This window comes from Petromyzon marinus, chromosome 75, assembly GCF_048934315.1.
Source record: "Petromyzon marinus isolate PM22_M1 ecotype Great Lakes invasive population chromosome 75, UKy_Petmar_22M1.pri1.0, whole genome shotgun sequence".
NCBI lineage: Eukaryota > Metazoa > Chordata > Hyperoartia > Petromyzontiformes > Petromyzontidae > Petromyzon > Petromyzon marinus.
In genome coordinates this window covers 7,582,930-7,602,067 of record NC_133741.1, presented here as the reverse complement: position 1 = coordinate 7,602,067, position 19,138 = coordinate 7,582,930, and the positions used below count along the sequence as shown (strand labels likewise).

The 19,138-nt window shown below is 58.0% G+C and overlaps 1 pseudogene; it reads right to left on the bottom strand.

The window, feature by feature from the left end:
- The window catches only part of LOC116938361 (kinesin-like protein KIF1B), a 102,614-nt pseudogene that overhangs the window by 16,101 nt on the left and 67,375 nt on the right, over positions 1-19,138 (bottom strand).

Below are 19,138 nucleotides of genomic sequence, written 5' to 3'. Positions count from 1 at the left end.
GATGAGTCGGTGGGTGTGTGGGTGAGTTGGGTGGATGAGTGAGTGAGTGGGTGGATTAGTGGGTGGGTGGATAAGTGAGTGGGTGTGTGGGTGAGTGGGTGGATGAGTGAGTGGGTGGATTAGTGGGTGGATGAGTGAGTGGGTGGGTGGATGAGTAGGTGGGTCGGTAGGTGAATTGTTGGCTAAGTGTGTGGGTGTGTGGGTGAGTCAGTGAGTGGGTGGATTAGTGGGTGGGTGGATGAGTGAGTGGGTGTGTGGGTGAGCGGGTGGATGAGTGAGTGAGTGGGTGGATTAGTGGGTGGGTGGATGAGTGAGTGGGTGTGTGGGTGTGGGGGTGAGTGGGTGGATGAGTGAGTGAGTGGGCGGATTAGTGGGTGGGTGGATGAGTGAGTGGGTGGATGAGTAGGTGGGTCGGTATGTGAATTATTGGGTAAGTGAGTGGGTGTGCGGGTGTGTGGGTGAGTCAGTGTCAGTGAGTGGGAGGATGAGTGGGTGGGTGGATGGATGAGTGGGTGGGTGAGTGGGTGGATGAGTAAGTGAGTGGGTGGATTAGTGGGTGGGTGGGTAGGCGAATTGTTGGCTAAGTGTGTGGGTGTGTGGGTGAGTCAGTGAGTGGGAGGATGAGTGGTTGGGTGGATGAGTGAGTAGGTGTGTGGGTGTGTAGGTGGATGAGTGAGTGAGTGGGTGGATTAGTGGGTGGGTGGATGAGTGAGTGGGTGGATGAGTAGGTGGGTGGGTAGGCGAATTGTTGGCTAAGTGTGTGGGTGTGTGGGTGAGTCATTGAGTGGGTGGATTAGTGGGTGGGTGGATGAGTGAGTGGGTGTGTGGGTGAGTGGGTGGATGAGTGAGTGGGTGGATTAGTGGGTGGGTGGATGAGTGAGTGGGTGGATGAGTAGGTGGGTTGGTAGGTGAATTGTTGGGTAAGTGAGTGGGTGTGCGGGTGTGTGGGTGAGTCAGTGAGTGGGAGGATGAGTGGGTGGGTGGATGAGTGAGTGGGTGTGTGGGTGTGTGGGTGGATGAGTGAGTGAGTGGTTGGATTAGTGGGTAGGTGGATGAGTGAGTGGGTGGATGAGTAGGTGGGTGGGTAGGCGAATTGTTGGCTAAGTGTGTGGGCGTGTGGGTGAGTCAGTGAGTGGGAGGATGAGTGGGTGGGTGGATGAGTGAGTGGGTGGGTGAGTGCGTGGGTGGATTAGTGGGTGGGTGGATGAGTGAGTGGATGGGTGAGTGGGTGGATTAGTGGGTGGGTGGATGAGTGTGTGAGTGAGTGGGTGGATGAGTGAGTGGGTGTGTGGGTGAGTGGGGTGGATGAGTGGGGTGGATGAGTGTGTGAGTGAGTGGGTGGATTAGTGGGTGGATGGATTAGTGGGTGGGTGGATGAGTGAGTGGGTGGATGAGTGAGTGGGTGGGTGAGTGAGTGGGTGGGTGGATTAGTGGGTGGGTGGATGAGTGAGTGAGTGGGTGGATTAGTGGGTGGGTGAGTGAGTGAGTGGGTGGGTGGATTAGTGGGTGGGTGGATGAGTGAGTGAGTGGGTGGATTAGTGGGTGGGGAAGGACAAAGGCGCCGAGCCGTGTCGGCCTTCACAGGCGCTGCTGCTGCTGCTGGGGCTGCTGCTGCTGCTGCTGCTCGCTAACAGCACTTGGCCCTGCAGTGCTGTGTGGGTTACCCGGGGGAGTTTTGTGTGTGTGTGTGGGTAGGTGAATTGTTGGGTGAGTGAGTGGGTGTGTGTGTGTGGGTAGGTGAATTGTTGGGTGAGTGAGTGGGTGTGTGGGTGTGTGAGTGGGTGTGTGAGTGGGTGTGTGGGTGGGTATGTGGGTGTGTGGGTGTGTGAGTGGGTGGGTGTGTGGGTGGGTGTGTGGGTGGGTGTGTGGGTGTGTGGGTGGGTGTGTAGGTGTGTCTGTGTGGATGTGTGTGTGTGTGTGGGTGTGTGGGTGTGTGGGTGTGTGGGTGGGTGGGTGTGTGAGTGGGTGTGTGGGTGGGTGTGTGTGTGTGTGTGGGTGTGTGGGTGGGTGGGTGTGTGGGTGTGTGGGTGGGTGTGTGGATGTGTGTGTGGGTGGGGGTGTGGGTGTGGGTGTGTGTGTGGGTGTGTGAGTGGGTGTGTGGGTGTGTGTGTGTGTGGGTGTGTGTGTGGGTGCGTAGGGGTGTGAGTGGGTGTGTGGGTGTGTGTTGTTGTTGTATGGGTGTGTGTGTGTGTGGGTAGGTGAATTGTTGGGCGAGTGAGTGGGTGTGTGGGTGTGTGGGTGGGTGTGTGAGCGGGTGTGTGAGTGGGTGTGTGGGTGTGTGGGTGGGTGTGTGTGTGAGTGGGTGTGTGGGTGGGTGTGTGGGTGGGTGTGTAGGTGTGTGTGTGTGTGGATGTGTGTGTGTGTGTGGGTGTGTGGGTGGGTGAGTGAGTGGGTGGATGAGTGAGTGAGTGGGTGTGTGTGTGGATGTGTGTGTGTGGGTGTGTGGGTGGGTGAGTGAGTGGGTGGATGAGTGAGTGAGTGGGTGGCTGTGTGGGTGGTTGGGTGTGTGGGTGGGTGTGTGTGTGTGTGGGTGTGTGTGTGTAGGTGTATGTGTTTGTGTGGGTGTGTGTGTGTGTAGGTGTGTGTGTGTGTGCGTGTGTGTCTGTGTGTGTGTGCGTGTGTGTGTGTTTCGACTGTCCACTGGTGGGGAGCGATAGTGTAGCGGTTAGCGCTACGCTGCGCTATGAACCTGGCGACCCGGGTTCGATTCCCGCTCACGGCCAACACCAGTGACGATTATCTGAACCGGTCCCGGGCCTCCCCTAGGTCGACTCGGCCTCAAATGCGTACCTGGTGCGGTGTGTAGTAAACATTGCCACTGGGGAGACAAAGGCGGTCGGGCGTGGTGCTGGCCACCCACCCCCTCGTGTACCGTTCCGGCCTTCATAGGGTGCTGCTCGCTAACAGCACTTGCCCCTACAGTCTGTTAAGGCTATATGGGGGATCTTTGTCTTTGTTGTTTAACTCACCAGACCTCAGCACCACAGGCTCCGTCACCTGCCGCCCATTGACGTAGGAGTCGGCCCCACAACAACTCTCCAGCGTCACCTCTACGGGGTCGCGCGGTCATGGGGTCACACACGGGGTCACACGCGGGTCATGGTGTCACACATGGGGTCACACGCAGGGTCAGACAAGGGATCACACGCGGGGTCATGGGGTCACACGTGCGGTCACATGCGGGGTCACATGCGGGGTCAAACATGGGGTCAAACATGGGGTCATGGGGTCATACACGGGGTCACCCAATCACTCACCCACCCACTCACCCACCCACTCACCCACCCACCACCCACTCACTCGCCCACTCACCCGCCCACTCACCCGCCCACTCACCCGCCCACTCACTCACTCACCCACCCACTCACTCACTCACCCACCCACTCACTCACTCACCCACCCACTCACTCACCCACCCACTCAACCACTCACTCAACCACTCACTCACCCACTCACCCACTCACTTACTCACCCACCCACTCAACCACTCACTCACCCACTCACCCACTCACTCACTCACTCACCCACTCACTCACCCACTCACGCACTCATCCACCCACTCACAAACTCACCCACTCACTCACCCACTCACCCGCTCACTCACAAACTCACCTGCACGCTCAACCACTCACCCACCCACTCACAAACTCACTCACCCACCCACTCACTCACTCACCCACCCACCCACTCACCCACCCACTCACTCACTCACCCACCCACTCACCCAACCACTCACTCACACACCCACTCACACACCCACTCACTCACCCACTCACAAACTCAGCCGCCCGCCCACCCCCCGCCCACCCCCCGCCCACCCGTGCCATGTGCCAGTGTGAGGCTGTGGAAGAGACAGTGCTCCTCCAGGATGTGCTGTCCACTCACTCACCCACTCACTCACCCACTCACTCACCCACCCACTCACTCACCCACTCACCCACTCACTCACCCACTCACCACTCACTCACTCACTCACCCACCCACCCACCCACTCACTCACCCACTCAAACACTCACCCACTCACTCACCCACTCACTCACTCACTCACCCACTCAACAACAACAACAACCGCCATTCGCCACTAAGTGGCGGTGACGTCACCACGACGCTCGTGCCAGGCTATGTGCACCGTGAGGCCACGTGAAGTGTCGAACGCCCGCTGGCAGGAGGTCACTGGGCAGACCCAGGTGCCACGGGTCGACTGACTGAGATGACTGGCTGATGCACCACCTGTGCCCCCTACTGTGCCAACCTGCTGTGCTTTAGCCACCCGGCGCTCCGCTCGTTGTTCTGAGCGTCGCTCCTCCGCCCTCCGTTGTTGTTGGAGGGCGACTGCCTCCAACTGTCCAGTAGCATCCTTCACGAGCCTCCTCCACAGAGGCCGATCTTGACACCGCTGGTACCAGTCATCGGCAAGTCCACTCAGCTCCACGTCCTCCTGTACCACATCACTCCATCTCTTCTCTAGCCCGTGCCGCGCCCGCTTAGCCCCCTCAATCCGGCCAAACAAAAGCTGTTTCGGCATGCGGTGGCTGGGCATGCGGGCTACATGACCCAGCCATCGCAGCCTTGCCTGCCGGAGGAGCTCACCGATGGGACCCTGCCCAGATCTTTCAAGGATTTGTGAGCTCCTCACACAATCCAGTCTGGTTAAACCCAGGATGGATCGTAGGCAGGCCAGCCTAAATGTTTCTAACCGGCGAAGATGTTCCATTAGGGGGGTCCACGTTTCGCAAGCGTAGAGAAGGGAGGGAATGACCGTGGCCGAGAAGACCTGAAGCTTAGTGCGGAGCGACAGACCAGGTAGCTTCCACACAGCGTTACGTAACCGATGAAAAGATATTGCCGCTCGACTGATTCGGAGTGAGACCTCTGCTGTTAAACTGGAGCCAGTCATAAGCACACTGCCCAGGTATGGGAAACTCTCCACTCTCTCCACAACTGCCCCATCACCGATTGGGAGTTGTGGGGGTGGAGTGTCCGATGGTACAAAATACCCAGGCAGGTGCTTAGTTTTGGTGGCGCTGATGGTACGGCCCCACCTCTTAGTGGCATGCTCCAGTCTCAGCAGCAGCGTCTCCAACTCCTCCTCTGACTGAGCAGCTATTACCAAATCATCAGCATACATAACGTGGTTGAGCAATAGGGAGCCATCCCTTGACCGCACCCGGGCATCGATTAGCCTCCCATTATATCTGTACCATATGGAGATTCCCCCGGTACAGCTATTGAAGGCTTCACGAACTACGTGGTCAAAATAGATGTTAAATAATGTGGGAGCCAGAGGACATCCCTGTCGCACCCCAAGGTGTACAGGGAATGGCTCTGACTCCCGGCCACGTAGTTTTACCCGGGCCCGCTCACCATCATGAAGGTCCTTAATGATCGTGAGCAGAGGGTCAGGTACTCCAAAAGCACGAAGAACGACCCAGAGCCCAGGCCTACTGATGGTATCATAGGCCTTGACCAGGTCAATAAAGCAGAGATGTAGGTCTTGTTGGAATTCCCTACACCTCTGCTGTAGCAGACGGACAGAAAATATGGCATCTGTGCAGGACCGCCCTTTCCTGAAACCGCATTGGGGCTCCGCAAGCCTCTCCTCAGCGTGCCTGGCAAGGCGATGCTGAATAATCCTTGCCAGGACCTTTCCCGGCACACTGAGGAGTGAGATGCCCCTGTAGTTGTTACAGTCTGTGCGGTCCCCCTTCTTAAAAAGGGGGACCACCAGGGCATCCTTCCAATCCCGCGGAACCCGTCCAGTGGTCCAGACTGTTGTTATGATGTCATATAGGGCAGTCTGTGCACAAACGCCACCCTCCCTCAGCATTTCGCTTGGGAGATCATCTCTGCCCGCTGCCTTTCCTGGTCTCAGACTCCGGATCGCCTTCAATACTTCCTCAGCAGATGGCACCTCAGCCAGCCACTAGGGGGTGACTTCTTCCAATATTTGAGGCACCGCAGCCTCAGCAGGGTCATCCTCACTTTGTGCCACGATGTTTTCCTGGCTGAGGGATTTTCCCTCCCCCAGGACCTCACAGAAATGCTCAGCAAATCTGCGAACCTGTTCCTGGGGGTCGGAGATTGGATCACCGTTTTTTCCCCTAATGATGGTAATAGGTGTGGCGCTGCAGGTTACTTTTTTGATGGAGTTAAATAGAGATTTGTGATCACGGGCCACTGAGGCAGACTCCATCTCCTCAGCAACCCGCGACCACCACCCATCCTTGCAGCGCCTCACGGCTCTCCGAACCTCCGAGCGAAGGCTGCGGTAATCCTCCTCATTCTCTGACGTGGGATTCTGTAGCCGATGACAGTGGGCCTGTCGCTTTTTCTCAACCATCCTGAACACCTCCTCTGTCAGCCAGGGTCTCTGGGGAGGTCTGGACCGCGTACCCAAAGCAGCCATTGCAGCTGCATGAGTCACAGTCCTAAACCTCGCCCATTTACCCTCGACATCAGGAGGAGTCGGGGACGATGCCAATCCCAGCCGCAAGCGATGATAAAATTCTCGCTTGCAACTTTCATCAGATAACTGAGACCAGGCCACTTTATGTTGGAATGGGGTCCTGGGTGTACACCCAGATGACTAGTCGATGGTCAGAGGGCAGATCAGCTCCACGGTAGGTCCTGGTGTCAAGGACATGGGCTCGCATTCGCTGGTCCATCACTATGTAGTCCAGCAGATGTTCTTGCTTGGACCCGGCATGCATCCATGATGTTGTGTGGATGCGCCGATGCCGGAACAGCGTGTTGGTAATTACAAGCCCATGGGCTGCACAAAATCTAGCAGCCTCCTACCGTTGTTATTGAGCTGATCTGGCCCATGCCCTCCAATCACTCCAGACCAGGTGCCAGTATCATGACCAACTCGGGCATTGAAGTCACCCAACATGATGACTCTATCCCGAGGGGCCACTTTAGCCAGCACCTGTGACAGGAGGTCATAGAAGGCATCTGACTCATCGGCTTTGCCTGCATCCCTCCACGGATGTTCATCTTCGGTGGGGGCATAAGTAACCACGACCACCATTCCTCGCCTCCGGTTGATGGGAAGGCGAGCCCAAAGTGTAGGTCTCCTTTTGAACAAAAGAATGAAGGGGGCGTGGGAGCGTGGCGGTGAGGTGTGGGAAGCTGTAAGCCCCAGGCTACTCACCCACTCACTCACTCACTCACCCACTCACTCACTCACCCACTCACTCACTCACTCACACCCACCCACCCACCCACCCACTCACTCACCCACTCACCCACTCACACACTCACTCACTCACTCACCCACTCACTCACTCACCCACCCACTCACCCGTGCCATGTGCCAGTGTGAGGCTGTGGAAGAGACAGTGCTCCTCCAGGATGTGCTGTCCACTCACTCACCCACTCACTCACCCACTCACTCACTCACTCACCCACCCACCCACCCACACCACTCACTCACCCACCCACCCACCCACTCACTCACCCACCCACCCACTCACTCACTCACTCACCCACCCACCCACCCACCCACTCACTCACCCACTCACACACTCACCCACTCACCCACTCACCCACTCACCCACTCACCCACTCACCCACTCACTCACCCACTCACTCACTCACTCACACACCCACTCACTCACCCACCCACTCACCCACCCACCCACTTACTCACCCACTCACTCACCCACTCATTCACTCACCCGTGCCATGTGCCAGTGTGGGGCTGTGGAAGAGACAGTGCTCCTCCAGGATGTGCTGTCCACTCACTCACCCACTCACTCACCCACTCACCCACCCACCCACTCACCCACCCACTCACCCACCCACCCACTCACCCACTCACTCACTCACACACCCACTCACTCACCCACTCACCCACTCACCCACTCACTCACTCACACACCCACCCAATCACCCACTCACCCACCCACTCACCCACCCACTCACCCACCCACCCGTGCCATGTGCCAGTGTGAGGCTGTGGAAGAGACAGTGCTCCTCCAGGATGTGCTGTCCACTCACTCACCCACTCACTCACTCACCCACCCACCCACTCACTCACCCACTCACACACTCACCCACTCACTCACTCACCCACCCACTCACTCACTCACCCACTCACCCACTCACCCACTCACTCACCCACTCACTCACTCACCCACTCACTCACCCACTCACCCACTCACTCACTCACCCACTCACTCACCCACCCACTCACCCACTCACCCACTCACTCACCCACTCACCCACTCACCCACCCACTCACCCACCCACCCACTCACTCACCCACTCACCCACTCACTCACTCACTCACCCACCCACTCACTCACTCACTCACCCACCAACTCACTCACTCACTCACCCACTCACTCACTCACCCACTCACTCACCCACTCACCAACCCACCCATTCACTCACTCACCCACCCACCCACTCACCCACTCACTCACCCACCAACTTACTCACCCACTCACCCACTCACCCACTCACCCACTCACCCACCCACTCACCCGTGCCATGTGCCAGTGTGAGGCTGTGGAAGAGACAGTGCTCCTCCAGGATGTGCTGTCCACTCACTCACCCACTCACTCACCCACTCACTCACTCACTCACTCACCCACCCACCCACCCACCCACCCACTCACTCACCCACCCACCCACCCACTCACTCACCCACCCACCCACTCACTCACTCACTCACCCACCCACCCACCCACCCACCCACTCACTCACCCACTCACACACTCACCCACTCACCCACTCACCCACTCACCCACTCACCCACTCACCCACTCACTCACCCACTCACTCACTCACTCACACACCCACTCACTCACCCACCCACTCACCCACCCACCCACTTACTCACCCACTCACTCACCCACTCATTCACTCACCCGTGTCATGTGCCAGTGTGGGGCTGTGGAAGAGACAGTGCTCCTCCAGGATGTGCTGTCCACTCACTCACCCACTCACTCACCCACTCACCCACCCACCCACTCACCCACCCACTCACCCACCCACCCACTCACCCACTCACTCACTCACACACCCACTCACTCACCCACTCACCCACTCACCCACTCACTCACTCACACACCCACCCAATCACCCACTCACCCACCCACTCACCCACCCACTCACCCACCCACCCGTGCCATGTGCCAGTGTGAGGCTGTGGAAGAGACAGTGCTCCTCCAGGATGTGCTGTCCACTCACTCACCCACTCACTCACTCACCCACCCACCCACTCACTCACCCACTCACACACTCACCCACTCACTCACTCACCCACCCACTCACTCACTCACCCACTCACCCACTCACCCACTCACTCACCCACTCACTCACTCACCCACTCACTCACCCACTCACTCACCCACTCACTCACTCACCCACTCACTCACCCACCCACTCACCCACTCACCCACTCACTCACCCACTCACCCACTCACCCACCCACTCACCCACCCACCCACTCACTCACCCACTCACCCACTCACTCACTCACTCACCCACCCACTCACTCACTCACTCACCCACCAACTCACTCACTCACTCACCCACTCACTCACTCACTCACTCACCCACTCACCAACCCACCCATTCACTCACTCACCCACCCACCCACTCACCCACTCACTCACCCACCAACTTACTCACCCACTCACCCACTCACCCACTCACCCACTCACCCACCCACTCACCCGTGCCATGTGCCAGTGTGAGGCTGTGGAAGAGACAGTGCTCCTCCAGGATGTGCTGTCCACTCAGCACGATGTCCTGGCGCACCGTGGCATCACCACGCCCCACCCTGCTCACACACACAGTGACACACACACACAGTGACACACACAGTGACACACACACACACAGTGACACACACACAGTGACACACACACACAGTGACACACACAGTGACACACACACACAGTGACACACACACAGTGACACACACAGTGACACACACAGTGACACACACACACAGTGACACACACACAGTGACACACACACACAGTGACACACACACAGTGACACACACACAGTGACACACACACAGTGACACACACAGTGACACACACACAGTGACACACACACAGTGGCACACACACAGTGACACACACACACACAGTGACACACACACACACAGTGACACACACACACACACAGTGACACACACACACACAGTGACACACACACAGTGACACACACACAGTGACACACACAGTGACACACACACAGTGACACACACACAGTGACACACACACACAGTGACACACACACACAGTGTGACACACACACACACACAGTGACACACACAGTGATACACACACACACGGTGACACACACACACACAGTGACACACACACACACAGTGACACACACACACACACAGTGACACACACACACACAGTGACACACACACACACAGTGACACACACACAGAGACACACACAGTGACACACACACACAGTGACACACACACACAGTGACACACACACAGTGACACACACACACAGTGACACACACACACACAGTGACACACACACAGTGACACACACAGTGACACACACACAGTGACACACACAGTGACACACACAGTGACACACACACAGTGACACACACACAGTGACACACACGCACAGTGACACACACACACAGTGACACACACACACAGTGACACACACAGTGACACACAGTGACACACACACACACAGGGACACACACACACACACAGGGACACACACACCGTGACACACGCACAGTGACACACACACAGTGACACACACACACACAGTGACACACACACAGTGACACACACACAGTGACACACACACACAGTGACACACACACACAGTGACACACACACACAGTGACACACACAGTGACACACACAGTGACACACAGTGACACACACACAGTGACACACACAGTGACACACACACACAGTGACACACACACAGTGACACACACACACACAGTGACACACACAGTGACACACACACAGTGACACACACACACAGTGACACACAGAGGGTGACACACACACACAGGGTGACACACACAGACACACACACACAGTGTGTGGACAAGTGTGTGGGCGAATGAGCAGGTGAGTGGGTGGGTAAGTGGGTGGGTGGGTGAGTGAGTGGGTGAGTGAGTGGGTGAGTGAGTGAGGAGTGAGAGGGTGAGAGATGGGTGAGTGGGCGAGTGAGTGGGCAAGTAAGTGAGTGAGTGGGGAGTGAGTGAGCGGATGAGTAAGTGACTGAGTGACCGGGTGAGAGATGGGTGTGTGAGTGGATGAGTGAGTGATTGGATGAGTGGGTGTGTGAGTGTGTGAGTGGATGGGTGACTGGGTGAGCTGATGAGTGGGTGAACGGCTAACTGTGCGGGTGAGTGAGATGTGTGGTGGAGGAGTTGGTGGGTGAATGGGTGGGCAAGTGAGCGGGTGAGCGGGTGAGTAGGTCAGTGGTTTAGTTAGTGGGCAGGTGAGTGGGTGAATGAGTTTGGGAGCAGGCGGGTGAGTGGCTGAGCGGGTGAGCGTGTGCGCAAGTGGGTGAGTGGATAGTTGAGCGGGTGAGTGGGTGGGTGAGTGCATGAGTGGGTGGGTAGGTGAGTGGGTGAGTGAGTGGGTGGGTGGGTGAGTGAGTGAGCGAATGAGCGGGTGAGTGGGTGGGTGAGTGCATGAGTGGGTGGGTAGGTGAGTGAGTGAGCGAGTGGGTGGGTGGGTGAGTGCATGAGTGGGTGGGTAGGTGAGTGAGCGAGTGAGTGGAATGGTGAGTGAGTGCATGAGTGGGTGGGTAGGTGAGTGAGTGAGCGGGTGAGTGGTTAGGGTTAGTGAGTGGCTGGGTGATTGGGGCGAGTGAGTAGGTGAGCGAGTGAGTGAGTGGTTGGGGTGAGTAGGGGAGTGGGTGAGTGGGTGGGTGGGTGGGTGAGTGGGTGGGTGGGTGGGTGAGTGAGTGGGTGGGTGAGTGAGTGAGTGAGTGGGTGGGTGGGTGGGTGAGTGCATGAGTGGGTGGGTGGGTGAGTGGGTGAGTGAGTGAGTGGGTGAGTGAGTGGGTGAGTGGGTGAGTGAGTGGGTGGGTGAGTGAGTGGGTGAGTGGGTGGGTGGGTGAGTGGGTGAGTGAGTGGGTGAGTGAGTGGGTGAGTGGGTGAGTGAGTGGGTGGGTGGGTGAGTGAGTGGGTGGGTGGGTGATTGGGGCGATTGAGTAGGTGAGCGAGTGGGTGGATGAGTGAGTGGGTTAGTAAGTGGGTGGGTGATTGGGGCGAGTGAGTAGGTGAGCGAGTGGGTGGGTGGGTGAGTGGGTGGGTGGGTGGGTGAGTGGGTGGGTGGGTGGGTGAGTGGGTGGGTGGGTGAGTGGGTGGGGTGAGTAGGTGGGTGAGTGGGTGGGGTGAGTAGGTGGGTGAGTAGGTGGGTGGGTGAGTGCATGAGTGGGTGGGTAGGTGAGTGAGTGAGCGAGTGGGTGGGTGGGTGAGTGGGTGGGTGAGTACATGAGTGGGTGCATGAGTAGGTGAGTGGTTGGGGTGAGTAGGGGAGTGGGTGGGTTAGTGGGTAGGTGAGTGGGTGAGTAGGTGAGTGAGTGGGTGGGTGAGTGAGTGGGTGAGTGAGTGAGTGGGTGGGTGAGTGAGTGGGTGAGCGTGCGGGTGAGCACCTGGTGAGGCCACCCTTGATGTAGTAGAGGAGACACTCTGACATGAGAGGATCCTCGTTCAGGTTGACCAGGTGGGGAGTCTGCAGGTGGGAGGGGAGACGCTGACACCACGGCCGCTCTATCCACTGCTTGATGGACACGGCCCAGCAGCATCACCCTCCCACTCGCCCACCTGCTCACCACCCCCCCCCCCACCACCAACGCTCCACCGCCACCCACCCACCCACACAGCCTGCAATCCACCCACCCACCCACACAGTCTCCCCGACACCCACCCACCCAGCCTGCAATCCACCCACCCACCCACACACTCTCCCTGACACCCACCCACCCAGCCTGCAATCCACCCACCCACCCACCCACTCAGTCTCCCCACCACCCACCCACACAGCCTGCCCACCACCCACCCACTCAACCTGCAATCCACCCACCCACCCACCCACTCAGTCTCCCCAACACCCACCCACACAGCCTGCCCACCACCCACCCACTCAACCTGCAATCCACCCACCCACCCACCCACTCAGTCTCCCCAACACCCACCCACCCAGCCTGCAATCCACCCACCCACACAGCCTGCCCACCACCCACCCACACAGCCTGCCCACCACCCACCCAGCCAGCCTGCAATCCACCCACCCACCCACTCAGTCTCCCCGACACCCACCCACACAGTCTCCCCACCACCCACCCACCCAGCCTGCCCACCACCCACCCACCAACCCACCCACTCCTCCCCCCCCACCTTCTTGGGTGTAAACACTCCCAGGGTCCCTCCGTCCTCCCGGATGGCGACGCCCATCTCGGCCAGCAGCGCCTCCCTGCAACGCGCACACACAAATACAAAGGTCCCCCAGGTAGCCTCGATCAGCACCGCCGGGGCAAGTGCTCGCAAGGAGCAGCGATAGGCGGTGCCGGCGAAGGCTGCGGCTGTGGCGCAAACAGAGGTGGGGGTGGTCACCGCCACCATCACCACCACGCCCGGCCGCCTTTGTCTCCCCAAGACGCACAAACACTCACCCACCCACCCACTCACCCACCCAGTCACTCACCCACTCACCCACTCACTCACCCAGTCACTCACCCACTCACCCACTCACTCACCCACTCACCCACCCACCCACTCACCCACCCACTCACTCACTCACCCAGTCACTCACCCACTCACCCACTCACTCACCCAGTCACTCACCCACTCACCCACTCACTCACCCACTCACCCAGTCATCCACCCACCCACGCACCCACCCACTCACCCACCCACCCACTCACCCACTCACTCATCCACGCACTCACTCACCCACTCACCCACCCACCCACTCACTCATCCACGCACTCACCCACTCACCCACCCACCCACTCACCCACTCACTCACCCACCCACCCACTCATCCACGCACTCACCCACTCACTCACCCACCCAGTCATCCACCCACCCACCCACGCACCCACCCACTCACCCACCCACTCAGTCACCCACCCACTCACTCACTCACCCACCCACTCACTCACTCACTCACCCACCCACTCACTCATCCACGCACTCACCCACTCACCCACGCACCCACCCAGTCACCCACCCAGTCACTCACCCACCCACTCACCCACCCCACCCACTCACTCACTCACCCACCCACCCACCCACCTCTCAGTGCGGATGGACTCCGTCTTACGGAGTTTCTCCTCCCACGTCTCGTTGAGCTCAGCGATGATTTTTTCCGATTCCTGTGCGGAGAATCGCACGGTGGGTGGGTGGGTGGGTAAGGAGCGGGCGGGAGGGGGGGTGGGAGGCGATTAAGCCATACTTCACCTCTCCGGGCTACGTCGCGTCCCGCCTCGAACCTTCACAACCTCACCCCGTACGGACAACGGAACACTTGGGGCCGAGTTTTGTTCGGATGGGGCGATCGACGCTAGAGTTGCACCGGGCCCCCCACCATTACAGACAATCACACGCGGGGCTAAGCGCGTCGACCCTTTGACCCACGCGGGTGATTTTCGGTGGGGCGACTCCTTAGGGGCGGTACAATCCCGTGGTCGAGTTTCGCTCTAATCGGACCGAGTTTACCCGAACGAACCTGAAAGGAAATGACGCGTTTTATATATTTTTTTTCCGGGCGGCTCAACGTTGCCACGCGCTAAACAGACGGGGCTAAACGCATCGACCCTTTGACCCACGGGGTGATTTTCGGTGGGGCGACTCCGTACGTGCGGCACAATCCCGTGGTCGAGTTTCGCTCTAATCGGACCGAGTTTACCCGAACGAACCTGAAAGGAAATGACGGGTTTTACATATTTTTTTTTTCCGGGCGGCTCAACGTTGCCACGCGCAAAACAAACGGGGCTAAACGCGTCGACCCTTTGACCCACGGGGGTGATTTTCGGTGGGGCGACTCCTTAGGGGCGGCACAATCCCGTGGTCGAGTTTCGCTCTAATCGGACCGAGTTTACCCGAACGAACCTGAAAGGAAATGACGCGTTTTACATATTTTATTTTTTTCCGGGCGGCTCAACGTTGCCACGCGCAAAACAAACGGGGCTAAACGCGTCGACCCTTTGACCCACGCGGGTGATTTTCGGTGGAGCGACTCCTTAGGGGCGGCACAATCCCGTGGTCGAGTTTCGTTCGAATCGGACCGAGTTTACCCCCCCCCCCCTTCCCTTCCCTTGGCCAGCCACTCGAGCACTACCAGCGCCCGGTTCGCGAACCTTGAGCCTCTCGATGGCCTCCTCCCCGCCCGGCGTGGCCAGGATCCGCTCGTGAAGCCGGGAGACGGAGGTAGCGGCGGCCCCGGACGAAGACCCCGCGGGGGCCGGCTGGTCGCCCTGCCCAGGCCCGTGGAGCTGCCGGAAGTTGTTGTTCTCAAGGTCCTTGATATCTGAGGGGGGGGGGGGTCACGTGGGGGTCACGTGGGGGTCACGTGGGGGTCACGTGGGGGTCACGTGGGGGTCACGTGGGGGTCACGTGGGGGTTGGGTTAGTGCCGAGTCAACCCGCACGGCCGCCGCGAACCCCACCCACCCACACGGCCATCGTGAACCCCACCCACCCGCACGGCCGCCGCGAACCCCACCCACCCACACGGCCGTCGTGAACCCCACCCACCCACACGGCCATCGTGAACCCCACCCACCCACACGGCCGCCGTGAACCCCACCCACCCACCCACACGGCCACCGTGAACCCCACCAACCCACCCACACGGCCACCGTGAACCCCACCCACCCACACGGCCGTCGTGAACCCCACCCACCCACACGGCCACCGTGAACCCCACCCACCCACCCACACGGCCACCGTGAACCCCACCCACCCACCCACACGGCCGCCGTGAACCCCACCCACCCACCCACCAACACGGCCACCGTGAACCCCACCCACCCACCCACACGGCCACCGTGAACCCCACCCACCCACCCACACGGCCGTCGTGAACCCCACCCACCCACCCACACGGCCGCCGTGAACCCCACCCACCCACACGGCCGCCGTGAACCCCACCCACCCACACGGCCACTGTGAACCCCACCCACCCACACGGCCACTGTGAACCCCACCCACCCACACGGCCACCGTGAACCCCACCCACCCACCCACACGGCCACCGTGTGCTAAGCTCAGCTGCATGATGCCAAGCTGCAAGCTAAGAAGCCATTCAGGGGAGTCCACCGTGCAATGGGACATGGGGTTACCTGACCACCATCAAAACCGTCACCGCCACCATCACAAACACCAACACCACCAACAGCAGCAGCAGCAACAGCAGCAGCGGCACAACAGCAGGGTGCAGGCAAAGCAGTTGCAGAGCCCCACAGACTCATCATGCAGACCCACAGACTCACCACACAGAGACCCACAGACTCACAGAGACTCACCACACACACAGAGACTCACCACACACACAGAGACTCACCACACACACAGAGACTCACTCACACACAGAGACTCACTCACAAAGAGACTCACTCGCGCAGAGACTCACTCACACAGAGACTCACACACACAGACACTCACACAGAGACTCAAACACTCAGAGACTCAGAGACTCACTCACACAGAGGCTCACTCGCACAGAGACTCACTCACACAGACTCACTCGCACAGAGACTCACCACACACAGAGAGACTCACCACACACAGAGAGACTCACCACACACGCAGAAACTCACTCACACAGAGACTCAGAGAGACTCACCACACACAGAGACTCACTCACACAGAGACTCACTCACACAGAGACTCACTCACTCACAGAGACTCACTCACACAGAGACTCACTCACACAGACACTCACTCACACAGACACTCACTCACACAGAGACTCACTCACTCACACAGAGACTCACTCACTCACACAGAGACTCACTCACTCACACAGAGACTCACTCACTCACACAGAGACTCACTCATTCACACAGACACTCACTCACGCAGAAACTAACTCACTCAGAGACTCACTCACGCAGACACTCACTCACGCAGAGACTCACTCACGCAGAGACTCACTCACTCAGAGACTCACTCACACAGAGACTCACTCACACAGAGACTCACTCACACAGAGACTCACTCACACAGAGACTCACCACACACAGAGACTCACCACTCACACAGAGACTCACCACTCACACAGAGACTCACCACTCACACAGAGACTCACCACTCACACAGAGACTCACCACACAGAGACTCACCACACACACAGACACTCACTCACACAGAGACTCACCACACAGACACTCACCACACAGAGACTCACTCACACAGAGACTCACTCACACAGAGACTCACTCACACAGAGACTCACACAGAGACTCACCACTCACCCAGAGACTCACTCACACAGACACTCACTCGCACAGAGACTCACACACACACAGACTCACACACACAGAGACTCACTCACACAGAGACTCACTCACACAGAGACTCACCACACAGACTCACCACACAGACTCACACACACAGAGACTCACTCACACAGAGACTCACTCACACAGAGACTCACCACACAGACTCGCCACTCACACAGAGACTCACCACTCACACAGAGACTCACCACTCACACAGAGACTCACCCACACAGAGACTCACACAGAGACTCACTCACACAGAGACTCACTCACACAGAGACTCACTCACACAGACACTCACACAGAGACTCACTCACACAGAGACTCACTCACACAGAGACTCACTCACACAGAGACTCACACAGAGACTCACCACTCACACAGAGACTCACTCAGACACTCGCACAGAGACTCACACACACAGAGACTCACTCACTCTGAGACTCGCACAGAAACTCACACAGAGACTCACCACACACACAGAGACTCACACTCACACAGAGACTCACACACACACAGAGACTCACACAGAGACTCACTCACACAGAGACTCACTCACACAGACACTCATTCACACAGAGACTCACTCACACAGACACTCACACAGAGACTCACTCACACAGACACTCACTCACACAGAGACTCACTCACACAGACTCATCACACAGAGACTCACCACTCACACAGAGATTCACCACTCACACAGACTCACTCAGACACTCACACAGAGACTCACACACACAGAGACTCACTCACTCTGAGACTCACTCACACAGAGACTCACCACACACACAGAGACTCACACTCACACAGAGACGCACCACACACACAGATACTCACACTCACACAGAGACCCTCACACACACACACAGAGACTCACCACACACACAGAGACTCACACTCACACAGAGACTCACACTCACACAGAGACTCACACACACGTAGAGACTCACTCACACAGAGACTCACTAACACAGAGACTCACCACTCACACAGAGACTCACCACTCACACAGAGACTCACTCAGACACTCACACAGAGACTCACACACACAGAGACTCACACACTCTGAGACTCACACAGACACTCACACAGAGACTCACCACACACACAGAGACTCACACTCACACAGAGACGCACCACACACACAGAGACTCACACTCACACAGAGACTCACTCACACAGAGACTCACTCACTCACACAGAGACTCACTCACTCACACAGAGACTCACACTCACACAGAGACTCACACACACACAGACACACAGAGACTCACACAGAGACTCACTCACACAGACTCATCACACAGAGACTCACCACTCACACAGAGATTCACCACTCACACAGACTCACTCAGACACTCACACAGAGACTCACACACACAGAGACTCACTCACTCTGAGACACACTCACACAGAGACTCACCACACACACAGAGACTCACACTCACACAGAGACGCACCACACACACAGAGACTCACACTCACACAGAGACTCACACACACACACACAGACACACAGAGACTCACCACACACACAGAGACTCACACTCACACAGAGACTCACACACACACGTAGAGACTCACTCACACAGAGACTCACTAACACAGAGACTCACCACTCACACAGAGACTCACCACTCACACAGAGAC